Source organism: Stegostoma tigrinum, chromosome 18, assembly GCF_030684315.1.
Source record: "Stegostoma tigrinum isolate sSteTig4 chromosome 18, sSteTig4.hap1, whole genome shotgun sequence".
NCBI lineage: Eukaryota > Metazoa > Chordata > Chondrichthyes > Orectolobiformes > Stegostomatidae > Stegostoma > Stegostoma tigrinum.
The window spans coordinates 6,800,796-6,819,545 of record NC_081371.1 but is presented as its reverse complement, the minus strand read 5'-3'; the positions used below and the strand labels follow the sequence as shown (position 1 = coordinate 6,819,545).

At 43.2% G+C, this 18,750-nt stretch overlaps 1 protein-coding gene across 3 annotated transcripts in view; it reads right to left on the bottom strand.

The window, feature by feature from the left end:
* The window catches only part of LOC125460685 (uncharacterized), a 47,318-nt gene extending 29,523 nt beyond the window's left edge, over nucleotides 1–17,795 (bottom strand). For 2 of the 3 annotated variants that reach the window (XR_009446869.1, XM_048548380.2), the window contains exon 1: nucleotides 1,647–1,687. The gene's annotated coding sequence lies outside the window, so the exon portion shown is untranslated. Of the gene's footprint in view, nucleotides 1–1,646; nucleotides 1,688–17,571 lie in introns of those variants that run through there. The other variant, XM_059652278.1, reaches the window with a different exon arrangement.
* Nucleotides 17,796–18,750: the final 955 nt, after the last annotated feature.

Below are 18,750 nucleotides of genomic sequence, written 5' to 3'. Positions count from 1 at the left end.
GATTGTAGAGGGGTTTCTGATTATTGCTGGGACAGGAACCGGACCCAATGTTAGAACATACATTCAACTGCAACAAATTGCTTTCATCAGTTGATAGATAGTACCTCAATCTGACAGGAAGTGGAGGATGCAATAAATCCTTTGGGCTCAGTGACTTTCACAATCCTCTCCCAGTGCAAATTCCTAATCTCATGCTGCCCCCACATCGTTTTGTTCCCGTACGTGGTATCACATCTCATGAAATCAGCACAGGTCAGAGTGGCTGGCCTGGGAGATGCATCGAGAGTCTGCAGTGCAGGCGGAGAACTGGGGGAGAACGTTCTAATATCAGAGAGAAGACAGAGAGTGGGAGGTATAGAGCGAGGGAGGGAGAGAGAATGGGAGGGTTGGAGGGAGAAATGGAGACAGGGGTTGGAGAGAAAGAATTCACAGAGTTGGTGGGGGGGGGGGGGTGGTGCTGAGGAGGTGTGCTTTTGTTGCCTAAAACAAATATCACATTGTCAAACACACACCGCGTTTGCAGACAGCACATCAAAACAGATGAGAAGCTGGTAAAAAAAAAGCTGGCTCACTAAACACTGCTCTCCGCTCAGTTATACGACACAAGAATGCTCCGTTATCTTAACGAAAACAGGAAGATTTACTGCATGAGCCATCTGGCCAGGCTGAGGCGCCTCCACCACCCCGGACCCTCTCCAAATCCCAAACTCTACTCGAAAAAAAATCATGCATAGGGGAAGTGACAAAGAGACAACCACTCAATCACTGGTAGCCTCAAAATTTGTGTTCCCCCTCCTCCAAAAAATTATTTTCCGTTGAAACACACACAGCCTGACATCCTGCAGCAGGCTCTAAAAGCAGCTGTGGGAACACAGGTTAGTACTTCAGTTCAGAAACATGTCCCCAGTGTCAATCCCGCTCGCCACTGGCTTCTGCCTCAGACACACAGGACCTCCCAGGGGGCAAGAGATATCTATCAAGAAGCCCCGTAGGTTAAGCTGGGAGATCAATATTGCATTGATTTTGTTTGTGTGCATTGTTTTAATGTGTGCACTGCAGCTCCGCAGCACTCGCCCTTTTTACAAGGCGACTCGTTCAGTCGGTAACTGCGCCCGTGAAAGCGGGGCTTGCTCATGGTAATGTCCACACACACACACACACACACAAGCACAGGTCTCAGACCCAGAGCATTACCTAGCCTATCTGCTAACCCACCAAGTCTGCATGCTCAATCAATTTTTTTTTAAACAATACAGTTTGCTCACAAAAAAAGGTAGCCAGTGCACTGAGTTAGAGAAAGCAATCTCAAGTTTCGATACACCTCGACCTACAGATTCAGAAGAGCGCAGAGGTGAGCTGCAATGACTTTCAAAAGTTGGACACCTCTACCCCAGTCACTCACCCCTGCCCCTTCAAAGAACGAACGCAGATAATCTAGAAATGTAACAATCCACTCACAACTTCATTCAAAAATAATTCAGCTAGCCATTCTCTTTGCCAGTTTGAAGACTTTTTTAAAAAAAATCCACTGCAACTTATTTTACAAGTTAGTTCCATTTGGCAATATTTTACGGCAATGATCAAAACTAAAAACACAACAAATACTGCAACTTTTGGATGGATACAACAATCAGCCCAAATCTTACCCAATCTCGGTACCTCACTGCCGTTCCATGTGGTTTGTGAAATGTTTCAGTGCTTTGAAACCTTTATTTACTCATCGTGACATCAGAGGTCACATGACTGTAGCAAAGCTGAAGGATTTATCCAAACATCCCTCTTCCATGAAAAAGTTGAGGATAAACTTGAGGCAGTTACCCAACAGATACAGTGCAGAGGATGTGATAACAAGGTGTAGAGCTGGATGAACACAGCAGGCCAAGCGGCATCATAGGAGCAGGAAAGCTGACGTTTCGGGCCCCAGACACTTCTTCAGAAATTTTTTTCTGAAGGAGGGTCTAGGCCCGAAACGTCAGCTTTCCTGCTCCTCTGATGCTACTTGGCCTGCTGTGTTCATCCAGCTCTACACCTTGTTATCTCAGATTTTCCGGCATCTGCAGTTCCTACAACCTCAGTGCAGAAGGATGATTGTCACACATGAACTGCCTCCTGCACCATTCTATACGATTGTAGGGATCAGGTTGTAATCTCAATTCCACATTTCTGCCTGTCCCTGATAACACTGCACCATCTCCTGCCTTGTTTTCTGAGAATCCATCCATCTTCCTCTTCAAATTATTCAAACGCTCCACTTCCACTGACTTTTGAGGAAGAAAATTTTATTGCAAAGACCGTTCCATTCCAATTTTTAGCTTGACATGCACATTCTGAGTTAGGGGGGGGGGGGGCGCAGATTTGTGTCCTCTCATGTGGTGTGTTTGATAGTGGGAGGGGCCATCGTACCACCTTCCTTCCTCCACTCTGCCTGCCCTTGTTGCCAAACCCCATCTGCAAAACATTTCCTGTCAACGCCATGTTCCCAGCAACACCCCAGACACCTCCTAACCCTCTGTGACCCTTCTATCAAATGCTTGAACTTCTCCCTCCTTCGTACAGTTTTCCAGCTAACTTCTCAATGGTCCTACAGCTGCCTGAGGGTTCACAACCATATCTCTGAATAGAGATAGAACTGCCTGCAATTGTGTTAGTCCAAGTGGCAGCAGACCTGGTGTGAAAAAATAAAAGCTGAAAAGACAGGGGATAAATGTGCGAAAATTCACTTAGAAGTTACTTCTCAACAAGATGCTCAGGGCAAAATTGACCAGATATAACACCATCACTCCCTTCTCACTAATGTGAAATTACGTATGCCTAAAAGCCACTATGTGGGGATCTCCTGGATGACAACTAGCACCAGAGTACAGTACTAATTCAGATAAATAAAACCACAATTCTGATAAGTGGACCTCAGGCCCAAAGCTTATCATCTCACTGGATGTGCTCCCTTGACAAAACACATTGGCCAACTTGACTGTTAGCTATGCCTAACTTTTCAAGAATAGAGTTTAATTCTCTCTGGCTGAACTTGAGTGAAATTAATTGTGAGGCGCTCAAGATCCTTAAGATCTAAATGTGGAGCCACGATTGTAAAATGACCACATCCTGATCTTTAATTGGTCATTTTAAGGGCCTGAATTGATGGTGGCCAAAATTGGCCAACCATGGGGCAACTCCAAGAGAGCAGAAACTAAAAACTGCTGGAGAAGCTCTGCAGGTCTGGCAGCACCTGTGGAGAGAAAATAGAGTTCACATTTCAGGTCTAGTAACCCTTCATCAGAATTGAGTTCTTTTTGATTTTTGTTTCCGACTTGCAGTACCTGCAAATTTTTGCTTTCTTCCCCCTCTCCCCGCTCAAAAGAACATACCGAGTTGAAATGAGAACACAACGGGGTTCAGGTACAGCATTGTCTCTCCGAAAGAAATGCCCTTTCCCACCACCAAGCTGACCACCACAAGGGAAGAGGCCAGCTTGCATGCATTATCATGTATTAACATCCTCATTATGGCAGCACTTCACCCCACTGATACATAATTTCCCACTCTACCACCTGCAGGATAAAAACTGGATGGCAACAATTGCCAACATGAAAGTGAGAATGGTAACTAACAACTCCAGATTGCCATTTGCTCTTCCAACACTGAGGTCTTGGATACTAGGCACCAACATCTCAAAGGACACTCTCTGGGCAACGGTGGCTTCTCCCCACCCACCAGCTCCACCAGGGTCCTGTCAGATGCCAACTTCCCTCTGTTTGATTGGTCTGGGACAATGACAGGAACCGTACAGGATTGCCAACTCTTGACCAGATGTGTGGGATGGGCTTCAAAGATGGCACTGGCTCCAGGGATCCCAGGAGGACCTGGCGCTGAAGTCTGGGAAAACATGATGAGTGCAATTCCATAGGGTGTATACAAAATGCAGCAAATTTGGGAAGGTAGTTTGAGAAGACTCACTGGGGAGAGGCTCACCAAGATTGACAATGCTCATTAGTACAATTAGTAGTGATTCTTTATAGTTTAAATACTTTACATATCTGACTTTTCTGCCCCTTAGTGAGGTGTAGATTGCAACCCAGATGGTAGCTTTGCTTCGTCACCAATAATGAATTGGCTACTCCAATTCTAAGGAGCCCCTAACAGTTCTAGGGTGAGTTCTAAGGTGGGTCTCTGGACCAGAGACATTAACTGTGATTTCTCTCCACAGATGCTTCCAGACCTGCTGAGCTTTTCCATGCATTTCTGGTTTTGCATCCACTTTATATATTTTGCTACCTGTAGTAGGAAATGGCTCTTTCAAAGTATTAAAAAATATCAGTTTCCAGAGAAAACAGCCAGTTGGGTGAGAAGACCATTATATGTTCACAAGTGGCAGCATTATAATTCATGAACCAACCTGTAACTTTATATTTAGTTCGGGGGGCCGGAAGGTTGCTGACTTATTGCTTATCCGTAACAATTCTTGAGAAGGTGGTTGATGAGCTTTCTTCTTAAGCCCCTGCTATCCATGTACTGCAGGCACAACCTCAAACATCTTCCTTTGTGCTGGGAATGAATGCAATCAGTGGCAAGTTTACCCCCTGTATCTATTGTCACCGGGATTCCTTTATGCCACAACACAATGCTGAAATTTTCAATTCATCTGCAAAGTTCGGCTGTTTTGGTCATCTTTGAATCAAGGTTAGACTGAGCTGCGGAGCTCATTGCCCTGGCAGAATCCAAGCCAAGCATCAGGGAGAATGTCATTGCTGAATAAGTGCTAGTCGAAAATACTGTCAATAACCCCTTATGCCATTTTGTAGGTGTTGGAAAGTGGCCTGAAGAAATGGTAATTAGAGTGATAGCGTCCTAGAGATTTAAAGCATGGAAGCAGATCCTTCAGTCCAACACATCCATGCCGACCAGATGTCCTAAATTAATCCAGTCCCATTTGCCAGTATTCGGCCCATATGCCTCTAACCCATTCCTATTCATGTACCCACCCAGATGCACCACCCTCTGCGTGGAAAAGTTGCCCCTTAGGTCCCTTTTAAATCCTTCCCCTCTCACCTTAAACCTAGCTTTGGACTCCCCCACCCTGGGGAAAAGACCTTGGCTATTCATCCTATCCATGCCCCTCATGATTTTATAAACTTCTATAAGGTCACCCCTCAGCCTCTGACTCTCCAGGGAAAACAGTCCCAACCTATTCAGCCTCTCCCTATAGCTCAAAGGTACCAAGCCTGACAACGTCTTTGTAAATCTTTTCTGAACAGTCTCAAGTCACACAACATTTGAGACCAGATTTGAATGCAGCATTACAAAAGTGGTCTAACCAATGTCCTGTCATTGGCAGTGATGATGGGAACTGCAGATGCTGGAGAATCCAAGATAACAAAGTGTGAAGCTGGATGAACACAGCAGGCCAAGCAGCATCTCAGGAGCACAAAAGCTGACGTTTCGGGCCTAGACCCTTCATCAGAGAGGGTTTTGCTTTTGTGCTCCTGAGATGCTGCTTGGCCTGCTGTGTTCATCCAGCTCCACACTTTGTTATCCTGTCATTGGCAGAGTTGGTTGTGCCTTGCTTTTTGTGGTGAGGACATACCTCAGCAATTTTCCATACTGCCAGGTCGATGGAGTATAAAAGCTGAACAGCTTTTTGCATAATTCATGTAACACTGACTATATGCATTGAAATGAGCAAACATAGCAGCAATATAGTATTTTGCAAATAAGCACCAGATAATGGAAAGGAAGTGACCAATTTGGTGAAGACATTAAAGGTGTTAATTAATGAAAACAAAATACATAATATGCAAATTTGAATCAGTGCCAAGAAACTAGTGAGAAAACATTGCAGAAGATTCTGGGTCTTTAAAATAACCTTGAAAGCCTTACTATTGGAAAATAGTAAACAAGCTCTAGGGAGAGGCTGAATAGGCTGGGGCTATTTTCCCTGGAGCGTCAGAGGCTGAGTGGTGACCTTATAGAGGTTTATAAAATCATGAGGGGAATGGATAGGGTGAATATACAAGGTCCTTTTCCTGAGGTGGGGGAGTCCAAATCTAGAGGGCATAGGTTTAAGGTGAGGGGGAAAGATTTAAAAGGGACCTAAGGGGTAACTTTTTCACATAGAGGGTGGTGTATGTATGGAATGAGCTGCCAGAGGAAGTGGTGGAGGCTGGTACAATTACAACATTTAAAAGGCATCTGGATGGGTACATGAATAGGAAAGGTTGAGAAGGATATGGGCCAAATGCTGGCAAATGGGACTAGATTAATTTGGGACATCCAGTCAGCATGGACGCGTTGGACTGAAGCTGTACATCTCTATGACTCCACAATGTGTAAAATAAAAAAAAGGCAAACAAACAGCAACCCTCAGGCATTGATAAAGAGATCATTCTGAACAGTGATAATTATTTTTTAAAATTGTTTTTGTGGATATACAATGGATAATGGCAGCCTCTTTCTCTCTTTCACTCTCTTTCTGTACCACAGAAATTAACTTGAAATCTAAAAAAGCCAATACCAACACATAAATAAACAAAGACATAACCCATCCATTCTGGGACATAAAGATGTCTTGCTTAACACCAACTTGCCTTGAAAGTTGAAACAAAGACAAAGATATTCTAAAGACATTATACTGAAGTGTAACTATAGTTTTAAACAAAAAAATGTTATTTGCCTGAATGTCCAAAAGCGTTTTCAGGTAGATTTAAATAGTTTGCAAAAATTTAACATGGAATTGTCACAATCTAAGTGTTGGATCACTGGGGTAACATGTTGGAAATCAAGTCCCTGCATATTCCCAGAGTTGTTGCAAAAGTTAAAGATTTTGAAATAAGTATGTCAGACTCCCCAATAAACCTGATTTTCTGGCCCAGAGTTGATGGAAAATACAGATCATGTTTCTATATTTAACAATAATGACTATTTATTGGAACATATCTATCTCTAGCCACAGGTAAACAGTTAGAAACAGTCATCATATATCACTACAAATTAAAACTTGAATCCTTTTGTAATTGCTCCCTTACATGCACAAACACCTACAGAGACAGACAGGGGAAAACAACTTATGGATGGAGGGAAAATTAGTCAAAGCAACTCAGTTCTTTCTTCCCTTGAAAGTTCCCTTTTCCTGAATTGGTGTTGGTTTCCTAAGAAATGAGGAAAAAGTCCGCGATCTTGTGATTTATTCCTTCTTATATGTAGACTACGTAGTTGCAAGCTGAGAGCTCTGCAGCAACAGCTTTAATCGTGCTTTTGCACATTTCTTTTTACTTGATCCCTCCTGAAACAGCAAAAGATGGCCAGTACATTCTGTTAGTTTATTTACTTACAGCTGTTCTCCACATCCTAACCACAAGGTCGAGGCAACAATCTGTTTGTCATGTATGCTTATGAGTCTCAGCCTCATCTGAAATCAGCTTTTTGCAATAACATTTGTTAATTTTTATGCTGTAGCTTAATTACACAATTTTCAATATAATCCACTGCTGGCTCATGCTGATCAGCGACTTTCCTTTTCTAAATACCTCCACCGGTTTACAAGTGGCTGTTTCATTTATTGAACATCTCTGACATTAATTAAAAGTCTCAGCTTTCAGCAACTACTGAAGGTAAAGATGAATTCACTTTCTTCACGTTTAGAATAAGTTTTGGCTGCAGACAACAGAAGAACAGTCTATGGGCTAGTAGAGACCTGGTCATCTCTCTTTATGGTGTTCAGTTAGCTGAGAACTAATCACATGGTTGTTAGCAGTTTGTTATCAATAACTGGTAACTATTCCATAGTCCAATCAACTTCTTACTGACAAGCAAGCTCCATCGAAACATAGAACCCCTCAGCTCCAGTTTGTTTGAACCTAAACTTGAATTACTGTTTGGTCAATTAGCAGTTTAAATAATGTTTTCCATGAGCATCAGGTTATTTGCTTTCAAACCATACAGGATCCAGTGTTTTTAAATCAGTTCTTTCTAATTTTAGTCCACAATTTAAAACAAACACAAAAATAAAAAGGTGTAGTCTTTACAGTATCTTTGACTACATTGCTATCAGTTGGTATTATAGGAATATAGCATCGAGTCTTTACTTTGTTTAGTCACTATCTATGTAAGTGAAGTGATTGTCTTTGACCATTGTGCATTCTATAATTCAGCAGTCATTCCTATAATGTAAGATAATAAAATGTGAGGCTGGATGAACACAGCAGGCCAAGCAGCATCTCAGGAGCACAAAAGCTGACGTTTCGGGCCTAGACCCTTCATCAGAGGAAGCTCAATATCTTAGAATTCATTAAGTGTGAGTCTAATGTTGACAATGGTGACATTTAAAAAGAATTGTTACTGCTATAAAGTATGTTTGATGCATTCTTCCCTGAGATAAATTTACTGGTTTGAAAACTACAGGAGGTGGAGAGAACCTTTCATTTACAGGACCAGCCTATAGCTGGTAAAGCTGACCAACTCCTTTCTAATGACCTGAAGTTACTCTTGGTTGAACCTTGACATTGACAATAGGTTTGACTGAAACAAAAGTAGAAATTGCTGGAGAAACTCAACAGGTCTGGCAGCATCTGTAGGAAGAAAAGCAGAGTTAACATTTCCACTTTCTTATAAGAAGCCAGCTATATGTAACTTGGGCATGGTGCCAAACAGAGGATAACTTAAAATAAGGCCTGATTCATGACAATGCTGTATTCTTTACAAGATACATCATGCAAACAGAGCCAGGCATTCTTCTACAGACCAATGAGCAGGGGATCCCACTGAGAATTTAATTTATAACAGATACAATTCTTTTCCTGGCATTGCCAAAATAAATTTCCTGATGCACTTTGCTGGATGTCAAAACAAAGCTCCTTCCATTGGCCAGTATCAGTAAATCAAAGAATTGAGTAAATAGACAATGAGAGAGAGGAAACAAGGGAAGGAGATAATTTGGAAAGACAGCAGATTCATGTGAGAGTCAAGCTCCAAGAGCAGTGAATTTTAAGTTCCGTTTCTCCTCTGCAGGCAAGTATTAGGGGCCGGATTTGCACAGAAGTGACTCTGGGTGTCTGGGTAGGCTTCTGTTTGAGCTTTCTTTCCATTGACATGTCAAGGCTTCCCATCATTATCCCATGGCTTACTGGTTCTCTACATGGCACATACTGGATCAGGAGGGGAGGGACAGTTAAGAGTCAACCACATTGTTAGGATTCACATGTAGGCCAGACCAGGTAAGGACTGCAGTTTCCTTCCCTAAAGGACGTTTATAACCCATATGTTTCTAAGACTATCTAAGATTGCAAAGAGACTTTCATCAATCGGGTTAATGGGCTGAAGAGTGGCAGGTGGAGTTTAATTTGGATAAATGCAATGTATTACATTTTGGTAAAACAAACAAGGGCGGGGCTTATGTAATTAAAAGCAATGCCTTTTTTAGCCTTGGAGGACAGAGAGACCTCAGGTTTCAGGCACATAATTCTTTTGAAGTTTGCCTCACATATGGATAGAGTGATTAAGAAGGTGTTTAGCATGCTTGCCTTCATTGCTCAGGCCTCTGAGTGTAGGAGTTGGGACGTTATGTTCAGGTTGTACAGGGCATTGGCGAGATCTCTTCTGGAGTACAGTGTCCAGTTCTGGTTTCTCTGTTACAATAAGGGTATTATTAAGCTGAAGAGGGTTCAGAAGAGATCTACCAGAATGTTGCCGGGAATGGACTGTTTAAGTTATAAAGAGGCTGGATAGACTGGGACGTCTTTCACTGGAACGTAGGAGGTTGTGAGGTGACTTGATGGAGGTCTGTATAATCATGAGGTGTATAAATAAGGTGAATGGCAGGTGTCTTTTCTCTGGGCTGGGAGATTTCAAGACTAGGGGGCATATTTTAAGGTGAGAGTAGAAAGATTTTAAAAAGATACGAGTGATATTTCTTTTATGCCAAGGGTGGTTCAGGTGTGGAATGAACTTCCACAGAAGACGGTAGATGTAGGTACAGTTACAACATTTAAAAGGACATTAATAAGGAGATGAATGGGAAATGTTTGGAGGGATATGGGCCATGAGCAGGCAGGTTGGACTAGTTTAGGTTAGGATTATGGTTGGCATAGATTGAACTGGAAGAGCCTATTTCTGTGCCTATGACTCTATGGACTTTTCCTGACAATCGTCAATTGTTTCATCGTCATAATTTGACTCTAATTCTAGATCTGTTATTGAAGTACAAATTCTACCATCCACCCAGGGATTCAACCCAAGTCCCTCTGATATTACTGGGTTGCTGGATTAATAGTCTAGTGTTAATTACAATAGGGCCATCACCTCCCATGTTAATGCTTGTTAAAACTGATATCTTGTGTAATAACTCACTCAGAGATACTAAGAACTGCCGTTGCTGGTGTCAGGGGTAACACAGTGTGGAGCTGGAAGAAGACAGCAGGCCAGGCAGCATTGCAGAAACTTCCCTGCTCCTCTGATGATGCCTGGCCTGCTGTGTTCCTCCATTTTGAGTAATATCTCTGTGTAATTTTGACACCACCATCGATAAGTGATTTGTGTGCAATCTGCTGGTGCCCGAGCCACATTCTATTTTTCACACATTAAGTTAAGGGAACAGCTGCTATGCAAGTGGTCCTTTGGTGGCACAGAATTAAGTATGCTGAAAGAAACAACACATTTTGTTGAAGCTTCTAAGTATGTACTCATTAGGATGGTCCACAACACAAAAAAGGATATGCTAAAAAGAGGTCCCAATGGGATTGGCAAGAAAAAGGGAAGTTAAGAAGTATATGGGACACAATTACTCAAATGGTCGAGACACAGACATCCTGTGGTTTCGGTGATGTAAGGGTGTCTTCTGGATCTTTGGACACAAACCTGTTACAAAAAGCGTGTATCATAACCACATTGTACCGAGCCATATTTCCGTTGTCGGTGTGGGGACTATAAATTCAATATAGTTCTTTTTGTTTTAATCATTGCCATTGAGTCACAGAGTTATACAGTTTGGAAACAGACCCTTCAGCCCAACTCATCCATGCTGACCAGATATCCTAAACTGATCCAGTCCCATTTCCCAGCATTTTGCCGATATTTCTCCAAACCCTTCCTACACATATACCTATCCAGATGCCTTTTAAGTGTTGTGATTAACTTTGTTTTGTGTTGTTGATGCATACTTTGGTGCAGTTGGGGAAAAAAAACCCTTCATCTGTCACAGTGGGTTCAATCATCCAGGAACCTTGAACCTTAAAACTCCCTTAAGGTGGGGTTGAACAAGAATGTTATTACATTCAAGCAATAAACAGAACGGTGCAGAAATTTTCAGGAGAGCTGATTGTCATAGGAGATGCCATCCACTGTGCCTCAATAGTTAACACTCTCACCACTGAGCAATAGGCTGTGGATTCCAAATTAGAGATTACACTATATAATCCAGCCGGACACTTGTGCTGTACTGAGGGAGAGACACATTGTTAGAAGTGCCACCCTTAGGTTAACACTTTAAACCAATGCTCTCTCCTCACTCTCACAAGGGGGCAAAAGGTTATGTGATACTATCACAGAGTCACAGATTTATTACAGTGTAGGAGGAGGATATTCGGCCCATCTTCTCTGTCTGCTCTCCCAATAAACATCTCATTTCACGTCACTCTCCCACTTTCTCCCGATAACCATGCACAATCTTTCTCAAACAGCCATTTAATCAAGAATCTTTTCAGCTCTGCCTTGTAAATATTTAAATATTCGGCATCCACCACCTTTTGAAAAAGGGAATTCCTAGAATGTCAACTCGGAGAGAAAAGGATGTTTTCCTCATTACGGTCTTATTTTAAACTATGACGCCTGACTCTAGATTCTCCCAAAAGAGGAAGCATCCACCTGGTCAAGTCCCCCTTATGTTTCAATGAAGTCACCTCTGAATCTTCTAAGCTCTGGAGGATATAGTTCGATCTTGTTTCGATTTGCTTAAGGCAACCTGCTCATTTCAGGTGTTAGCCTCTTAAACCTTCTCTCATTAACATCCTTCTGTAAGTACAGTGACCAGCAAGGTACATAGTACTGCAGAGGCCGTCTCACCGATTGTTTGTATGAGTGAAGCATGATCTCTCTACTGATCTGGAAAGGTGAGTGGTCATTCTACCTCAGAGCCCAACAAGATGCCCAACTGTGCTAAAATTTTATGGCTGCTTCCACTGAGACCCATGTGGAAGTTTTTAATATTCAATCTGCAAATGTATCACCGCTGCTCCTGGTGCAAGGCATGTCAGAATGCATCACTTCATCTTGTTTCCTCATGATGAGCTCTGTGCTGTAGCTTAGGGTTTTAGGCTGTTACACACAGCCATTTTCAAAGTGCCTGACTTCTTCAACAGAAAAGGATTCCATTTCATTAATGTACAAGTCACCCGTGATCATTGGTACCACATCTATTTTACAAACGCTGCCACGCCTGTAGATATATTGCAGAGAAACACACCTTAATTTTAATACTTCAGCTGAGTGGAAAGTTAAAATATTAAAAATGGGTGTCCCTGATACCCAGTCTACTTCTGTGTGAGTGCGTCAGGGCAGGACACCAATCTGTTCTCAGAAATTAGCTGGCTCCTAAAACTGCTTTGCACGAGGCTGTGTGCTCTAACATTTCATTTCATTAAATCCTGTTACTGAGAGTCCTTCACAGCACTTCTTGTGGGTGACACGGTGGCTTAGTGGTTAGCACTACTGCCCCACAGCGCCAGGGACCCGGGTTTGATCGCAGCCTCGGGCGCCTGTCTGTTTGGAATTTTCACATTCTCTCCATGTCTGAATGGGTTGCCTCCCACAGTCCAAAAATGGTCAGGTTCGGTGGATTGGCTATGCTAAATTGCCTATAGTATCCAGGGACACGCTGGTTAGGTGCAATGTGCAGGGTTACAGGGAATAGGGTAGGGGGTTGGATCAGGGTGGGATGCTTTTCAGAGGGTCAGTGCAGTCTTGATGGGCTGAATGGCCTGTTTCCACACAGTAGGGATTCTATGATCCAGTCTAGGAGGAGCATGAGCTTTTCCTGCTGTGTTATCAAAACATTGTGCAAATCCTGTCTACCCTCCAACAACCTAACTTACCTTCTCCTGCACACATGTGAACCTGCACTGTTAAATCCATCTATACTAGATGAGGAAATATGAGAAGTGACACAGATCCTTTCCTTGATATTAGGCTTACTTACAGAATGTAACATTATACATCTTTACATCCTACTTACCAATAACCCAGTGTCCCGGGAATTCCTTTCTACCTCTGCACAAAATACTGAATCAAACTCTCCCCCTGCTTGTTTATCCCTAACCTTAAAAATGCAAATCATATACAATTAGCATACAACTCCCCTCAAAATCTTACTGACTCCATGCTTGTGTGTTAAATAATCAAGGCTCACAGCTCACTATTCTTTTAAATGTTTATTGTAACATACAAGCCCCACAGCTCTGCTCCCTTCAGTTTCAATCAGTATGCACTTTAGTCATTTTCCCTCTTCAAATAATGACCTAATTCTCTTTTAAAAGCTGTGACTGAAACCTCCTCCAACTTCAGACAATGTAACACAGCCACTGCATTTAAAAAAAAACATGCTGACCTTGTACAATCCCCATTTCTTCTCTGGTACATGTCAATATGCCTTGGAATGTTCTTAAACAATAGAGCTGTATCATGTGATGGATTTTCTCCTGTCTACCAGTGTGTTCACAATAAAAAGTATGGTTTTTAAGTAACATCTGAATTGTGCATCAGTACAACATCTTGGCTTCAGGAATAGTTATGATGGTGGTTTTAGTGAGGAGAAGACTGTGCCTATCAACATCCTCGGGCTGATGAATGAGTTTTACTTCTGAAGTCATTTTATGGCCAGCATTTACAAAGAACGTGGGGGCCAATTCATAGAATCCCTACGGTATGGAAGTAGGCCATTTGGCCCATCAAGTCCTCACCAGGAAGAGCATCCCACCCAAACTCACCATATCCCTCTATTTACCATGGCTAATTCACATCGTCCACACACCCCTGGACACAATGGGCAGTTTAGCATGGCCAATGCATCTAACCTGCACATCGTTGGACTGTGGGAGGAAACCAGAGCACCCAGAGGAAACCCGTACGGACATGGAGAGAACATGCAAACTCCTCACAGAGGAACAGTTGTCCGAAGGTGGAATCGAACCCTGATGCTGTGAAGCAGCAGAGCTAACTATGCTGTAGAGTCATAGAGTAATACAGCATGGAAACAGGCCCTTCGGCCCAAGTTGGTCCAAGGTGCCCCCTCAGCCAGTTTCAAGTGAATTACAACAATGATCATCATTCTGTAAGTCATGTACGCAGCTTGGACCACAGGAGTTCAGTGGCCAAGACAGTGACTTAAATCTGGACAGGCATCTGCTACTGTGTGGACCAATTGCCCCATCTCTTTTGGTTATTGCATGAAGTCAATCCCTAGTGCCTGTGCCTCTATGTGTTTGAACTTCCTGCTTGTTTCAAACCTAAATGCCTCCAGGGATATGACTCTCATCCAATTTTAATGATGACCAATTTATAAACTGCCCCTTGGTGCAGTCATTTTAAGAGCACATTATGAGATCCCACATCTTGAGTATTGTATGCAGTTTTGGTTTTCTTATTTAAGGAAGGAATTCAGAGATTGATAAATTCTTAATCTCACAAGGAATCAAAAGCTTTGGGGGGAGTGCAGGGAAGTGGAGTTGAAATGCCCATCAGCTTTGATTAAGTGGCAGAGTGGACTCGATGGGCCGAATGGCCTTACTTCCACTCCTATGTCTTTTGGTCTTATTTTGAGCCTTTAAATGTTGCCTCTGCCTAAGTTTAATGAAATTAGCTGAAGGGCCGGTAACATTCCTAATTACTGTTCTGAGCCCGCCTGAGGACTGAACCCCTCAAGAAGCCAGATCCCAATGAAGTCACAGGCCTTCCTTTCCATCCGGAAATTCTGTCTGCTGGCCTGCGGAGCTAAATATAGAGAATACTCCAGAAAAGCCATATTGTTGTGTTAGTCAGTTGATAAACCTCCCTGTACCCCAAGCCTTACTCACTTCCTTTTATTACACCAGTCAGAAATTCTTGCAGCATATAAGAAGAAAGACCTGCACTGTCTCTCTTGTTTCAGAGATAGTAGGAACTGCAGATGCTGGAGAATCTGAGATAACAAAGTGGCGAGCTGGATGAACACTGTAGGCCAAGCAGCATCAGAGGAGCAGGAAGGCTGACGTTTCGGGCCTAGACCCACCTTCAGAAATGGGGAGGGAGGAGAGTAACTTCTTCGAGGTAGGCATTCTTAAAAGAGGCTTTGGAGTGGGGTTAAGATTGTTTCAGAGATAGTAGGAACTGCAGATGCTGGAGAATCTAAGATAACGAGGTGTGGAGCTGGATGAACACAGCAGGCCAAGCAGCATCAGAGGAGCAGGAAGGCTGACGTTTCGGGCCTAGACACTTCTTCAGAAAATCTTTATCCTGAAGAAGGGTCTAGGCCCAAAACGTCAGCCCTCCTTCTCATCTGATGCTGCTCGGCCTGCTGTGTTCATCCAGCTTTATACCTTGTTATCTCTCTCTCTCTCTGTCTTGTCCTGTCTTTCTTTTCACAAGTATTTACCTAAATGCTTCAAGTTCTAAATAATTCAAGTATTCACTGAGTCCCCTTTGAAAGACTCTGGACTCCATTCCCTACAGGCCTCTGCCTTTGTAGCAGTCCCCCACCCCCATCCCCCTGCTCCCCCACCACCAGTGCTCCCCTCATGCCCCCCAGCCCCACTCCCCCACTTTGGGGAGAACATGGCTTGTTGGTATTACCACTGGACTATTAACCCTGGGATCCAGGTTCAAATCCCACCATGGCAGATGGTGCAATTTGAATTCAATAAAAAAACGGAATTAAAAGTCTAATGATGACCATGAAACTGCTGCCGATTATCAGGAAAAACCCAGATGGGTCCTTTAGGGAAGAAAACTGCCACCCATGTGTGGTCTGGCCTACACGTGACTCCAGATCCACTCTTAACAGCCCTGTAGGCAATTAGGCATGGGCTGAGCCGGTGATACCCTCATCTCATTAATGAATTAAAAAAGAACACATTCCTTAAAACTTAGAGATAGCAAGAACTGCAGATGCTGGAGTCAGAATAAGAAGTGTCCTGACCTGAAACATTAACTTTCCTGCTCCTCTGATGCTGCCTGACCTGCTGTGTTCCTCCAGCTCCACACTGTGTTATCTCTTCATTAGAAGTATTATGTCCTTCATGAGCATGATACAGCTCAGCTGTTTCTGTAAGTTAAACAATTAGGAAGCAAATTTGCCTTACATCTATCCCCATTCTCCTGCCTTCTCCCTGTAACCCTTAGTTTGCACATCAAGAACCTGTCTATCTCTGTCTCAGATGCATTCATTGATTTGGCCTCCACAGCCCTCTGCAGCAATGATTCTATAGATTCACCTCCCTCCGGCTGAAGAAATTTCTCCTCAGCTCAGTTCTAAAGGATCATCCCTTCAGTCTGACGCTGTGCCCTCAGGTCCTAGTCTCCTAGAGGAAACTTCTTCAGCGTGTCCACCCTATCCAAGCCACTCTGTACAGTGTACGTTTCAGTTAGATCCCCCCTCATTCCTAAAACTCCATGGAGTACAGACCCAGAGTCCTCAGCCGCTCTTTATGTGACAAAGCCATTAATTCCCAGGATCATTCTTGTAAACCTGCTTTGTACTCCCTCCAATGTCAGTGCATCCTTCCTTAGATACAGGGCCCAAAACTGCCTACAATATTCCAAATGCAGTCTGACCAAAGCCTGGGGGCAGGATGGTGGCTCAATGGTTAGCACTGCTGACTCACAGCACCAGGGACCCGGGTTTGAGTCCAGCCTCAGGCGACTGTCTGTGTGGAGTTTGCACGTTCTCCCCGTGTCTGCGCAGGTTTCCTCCAGGTGCTACAGATGTGGTTACTATGGTCCCCAACAGGATCCTTCAGTTCTCAATCATACAGGAACAACATATCAACTGGCATCTTTATTTTAAATACTTATTACTCATTTTGATTTTTAAAAAAAGTCATACTGTTCTTTTAGGTTGTATCCTGTAAGTATTTCCCCTGTTTACCTTTGATCTGGAGGTAACCTGTAATAGATAGTTAAATTAGCAGCTACTACCAACCATTTAATTTACTGATTATCTGCGATGCCACTCTTTTGATCCTGGGCTTCAATTTATTTGCTTCTAAAAAAAACTTGCAAGCTACGAACCAATAAAGCAAGCAGAAAGCACTTTATCCCCTCTGCGCTCAATTCCCACGCTGCTCCAAATTCCCTGGACTACATCCTCACTCGGGTGTGTCTCACTCAAAATGTGATCTCTCCTTCCTGACCTTGTGCAGTTTACTCATCGTACACTTCCAACATGCCCTTGCTTAAATAAAACAGGGGTGACATTCGTCAAGCTTCTACAGTAATCAACACATATTGAGGCTCCATTCAAGCTTCATGTGATTAACTGCCCCTCGGTCTGGTTACCTTATTAACCTTTTAACCAGGCTACTCAATTTTAAATAGAGAAAGAAAGGAAAGACTTACCAGTTCCATTCCCACGTTGCCTCTAAATTGCCCAAACTATATCCTCACTCTGGGCATGATTTCTCCTTCCTGCCTGTATGCAGCTTGGAAGATGTCAATGAGAAAAAACAGGAAAAGAGTCCAGAGTGCGCTGGCAAGTCCAGTAAAAATAGTTGCTTTGGTCAAGAAATCTACGTTTCCAGAGAAGTGCATTGTTAGATGAGAGATTTCACGATTCTAACAAAGCCCCGAGCAGAATCGTTATCCTTTTATTGATGCATCCTTTCTCCTCCCCGATGGGGTTGCCTCAGTGATAGGGAATGCTGCTGAGGGGAAAGAATAACCCAGGCAGGTTGAAAGCTCCTGAGGCCAATCCCAGAAGAGCAGGTGTGTGCGTGTATAGATGTTGAAGCTAACACAAGCTGAAATACCTGCCTTGCTTATTCAGCCCGGAAGAATTTCCTGCCCCTGGGAACAGTTTGATTTTCTCTCGATTTTGGTTTAGATGCTTGACTCATTCCAAATCGCTACTAGTTTGACAGAAATTCTGTTTAAATCTGAAATACAGACATGCAACATTTCCTCTGCATTTGATCATGTGCCAACTCTGCCCTTTAAATGCTCTCTCCCCCTTTCCTACAGACACTACTCCTCTGAAACTGTAGTGCTACAGATGCAAAATAGCCTCCAGCAGCAACACTATTGCAGCAATGGTCCTGCCCTTTCACATAAAAACATATTGCACCAACATTAGAGAGTAAAGGAGGCTACAAATTAGAGGGTGTAGGTTTAAGATGTGAGCGAAAAGATTTAAAAGGGACCTGAGGGGCAATTTTTTCATGCAGAGGGTGGTGGATACATGGAATGAGGTGCCAGAGGAAGTGGTATAAGTGGATATAGTTACCACATTTGAAAGACATTTGGACAGGTGCATGAATAGGAAAGGTTGAGAGGGATATGGGCCATCACAGGTAAATGGGACTACTTCACATAAGAAAACCTGGTCAGCATGGACGAGTTGGGCTGAAGAGCCTGCTTCCATGCTCTAGACCTCTACGACCTTATGACTAGAGCTCGTCTGAGGTCCCAGGCTTGAATTTCAGTCATATCCAGGCACTAACCAGCTTCCCAGCCCCATACATTGTTGTGGGTGTGGGACTGGGGCCTACTATTTTGGACTGAGAGGAGGAGAAATTTCTT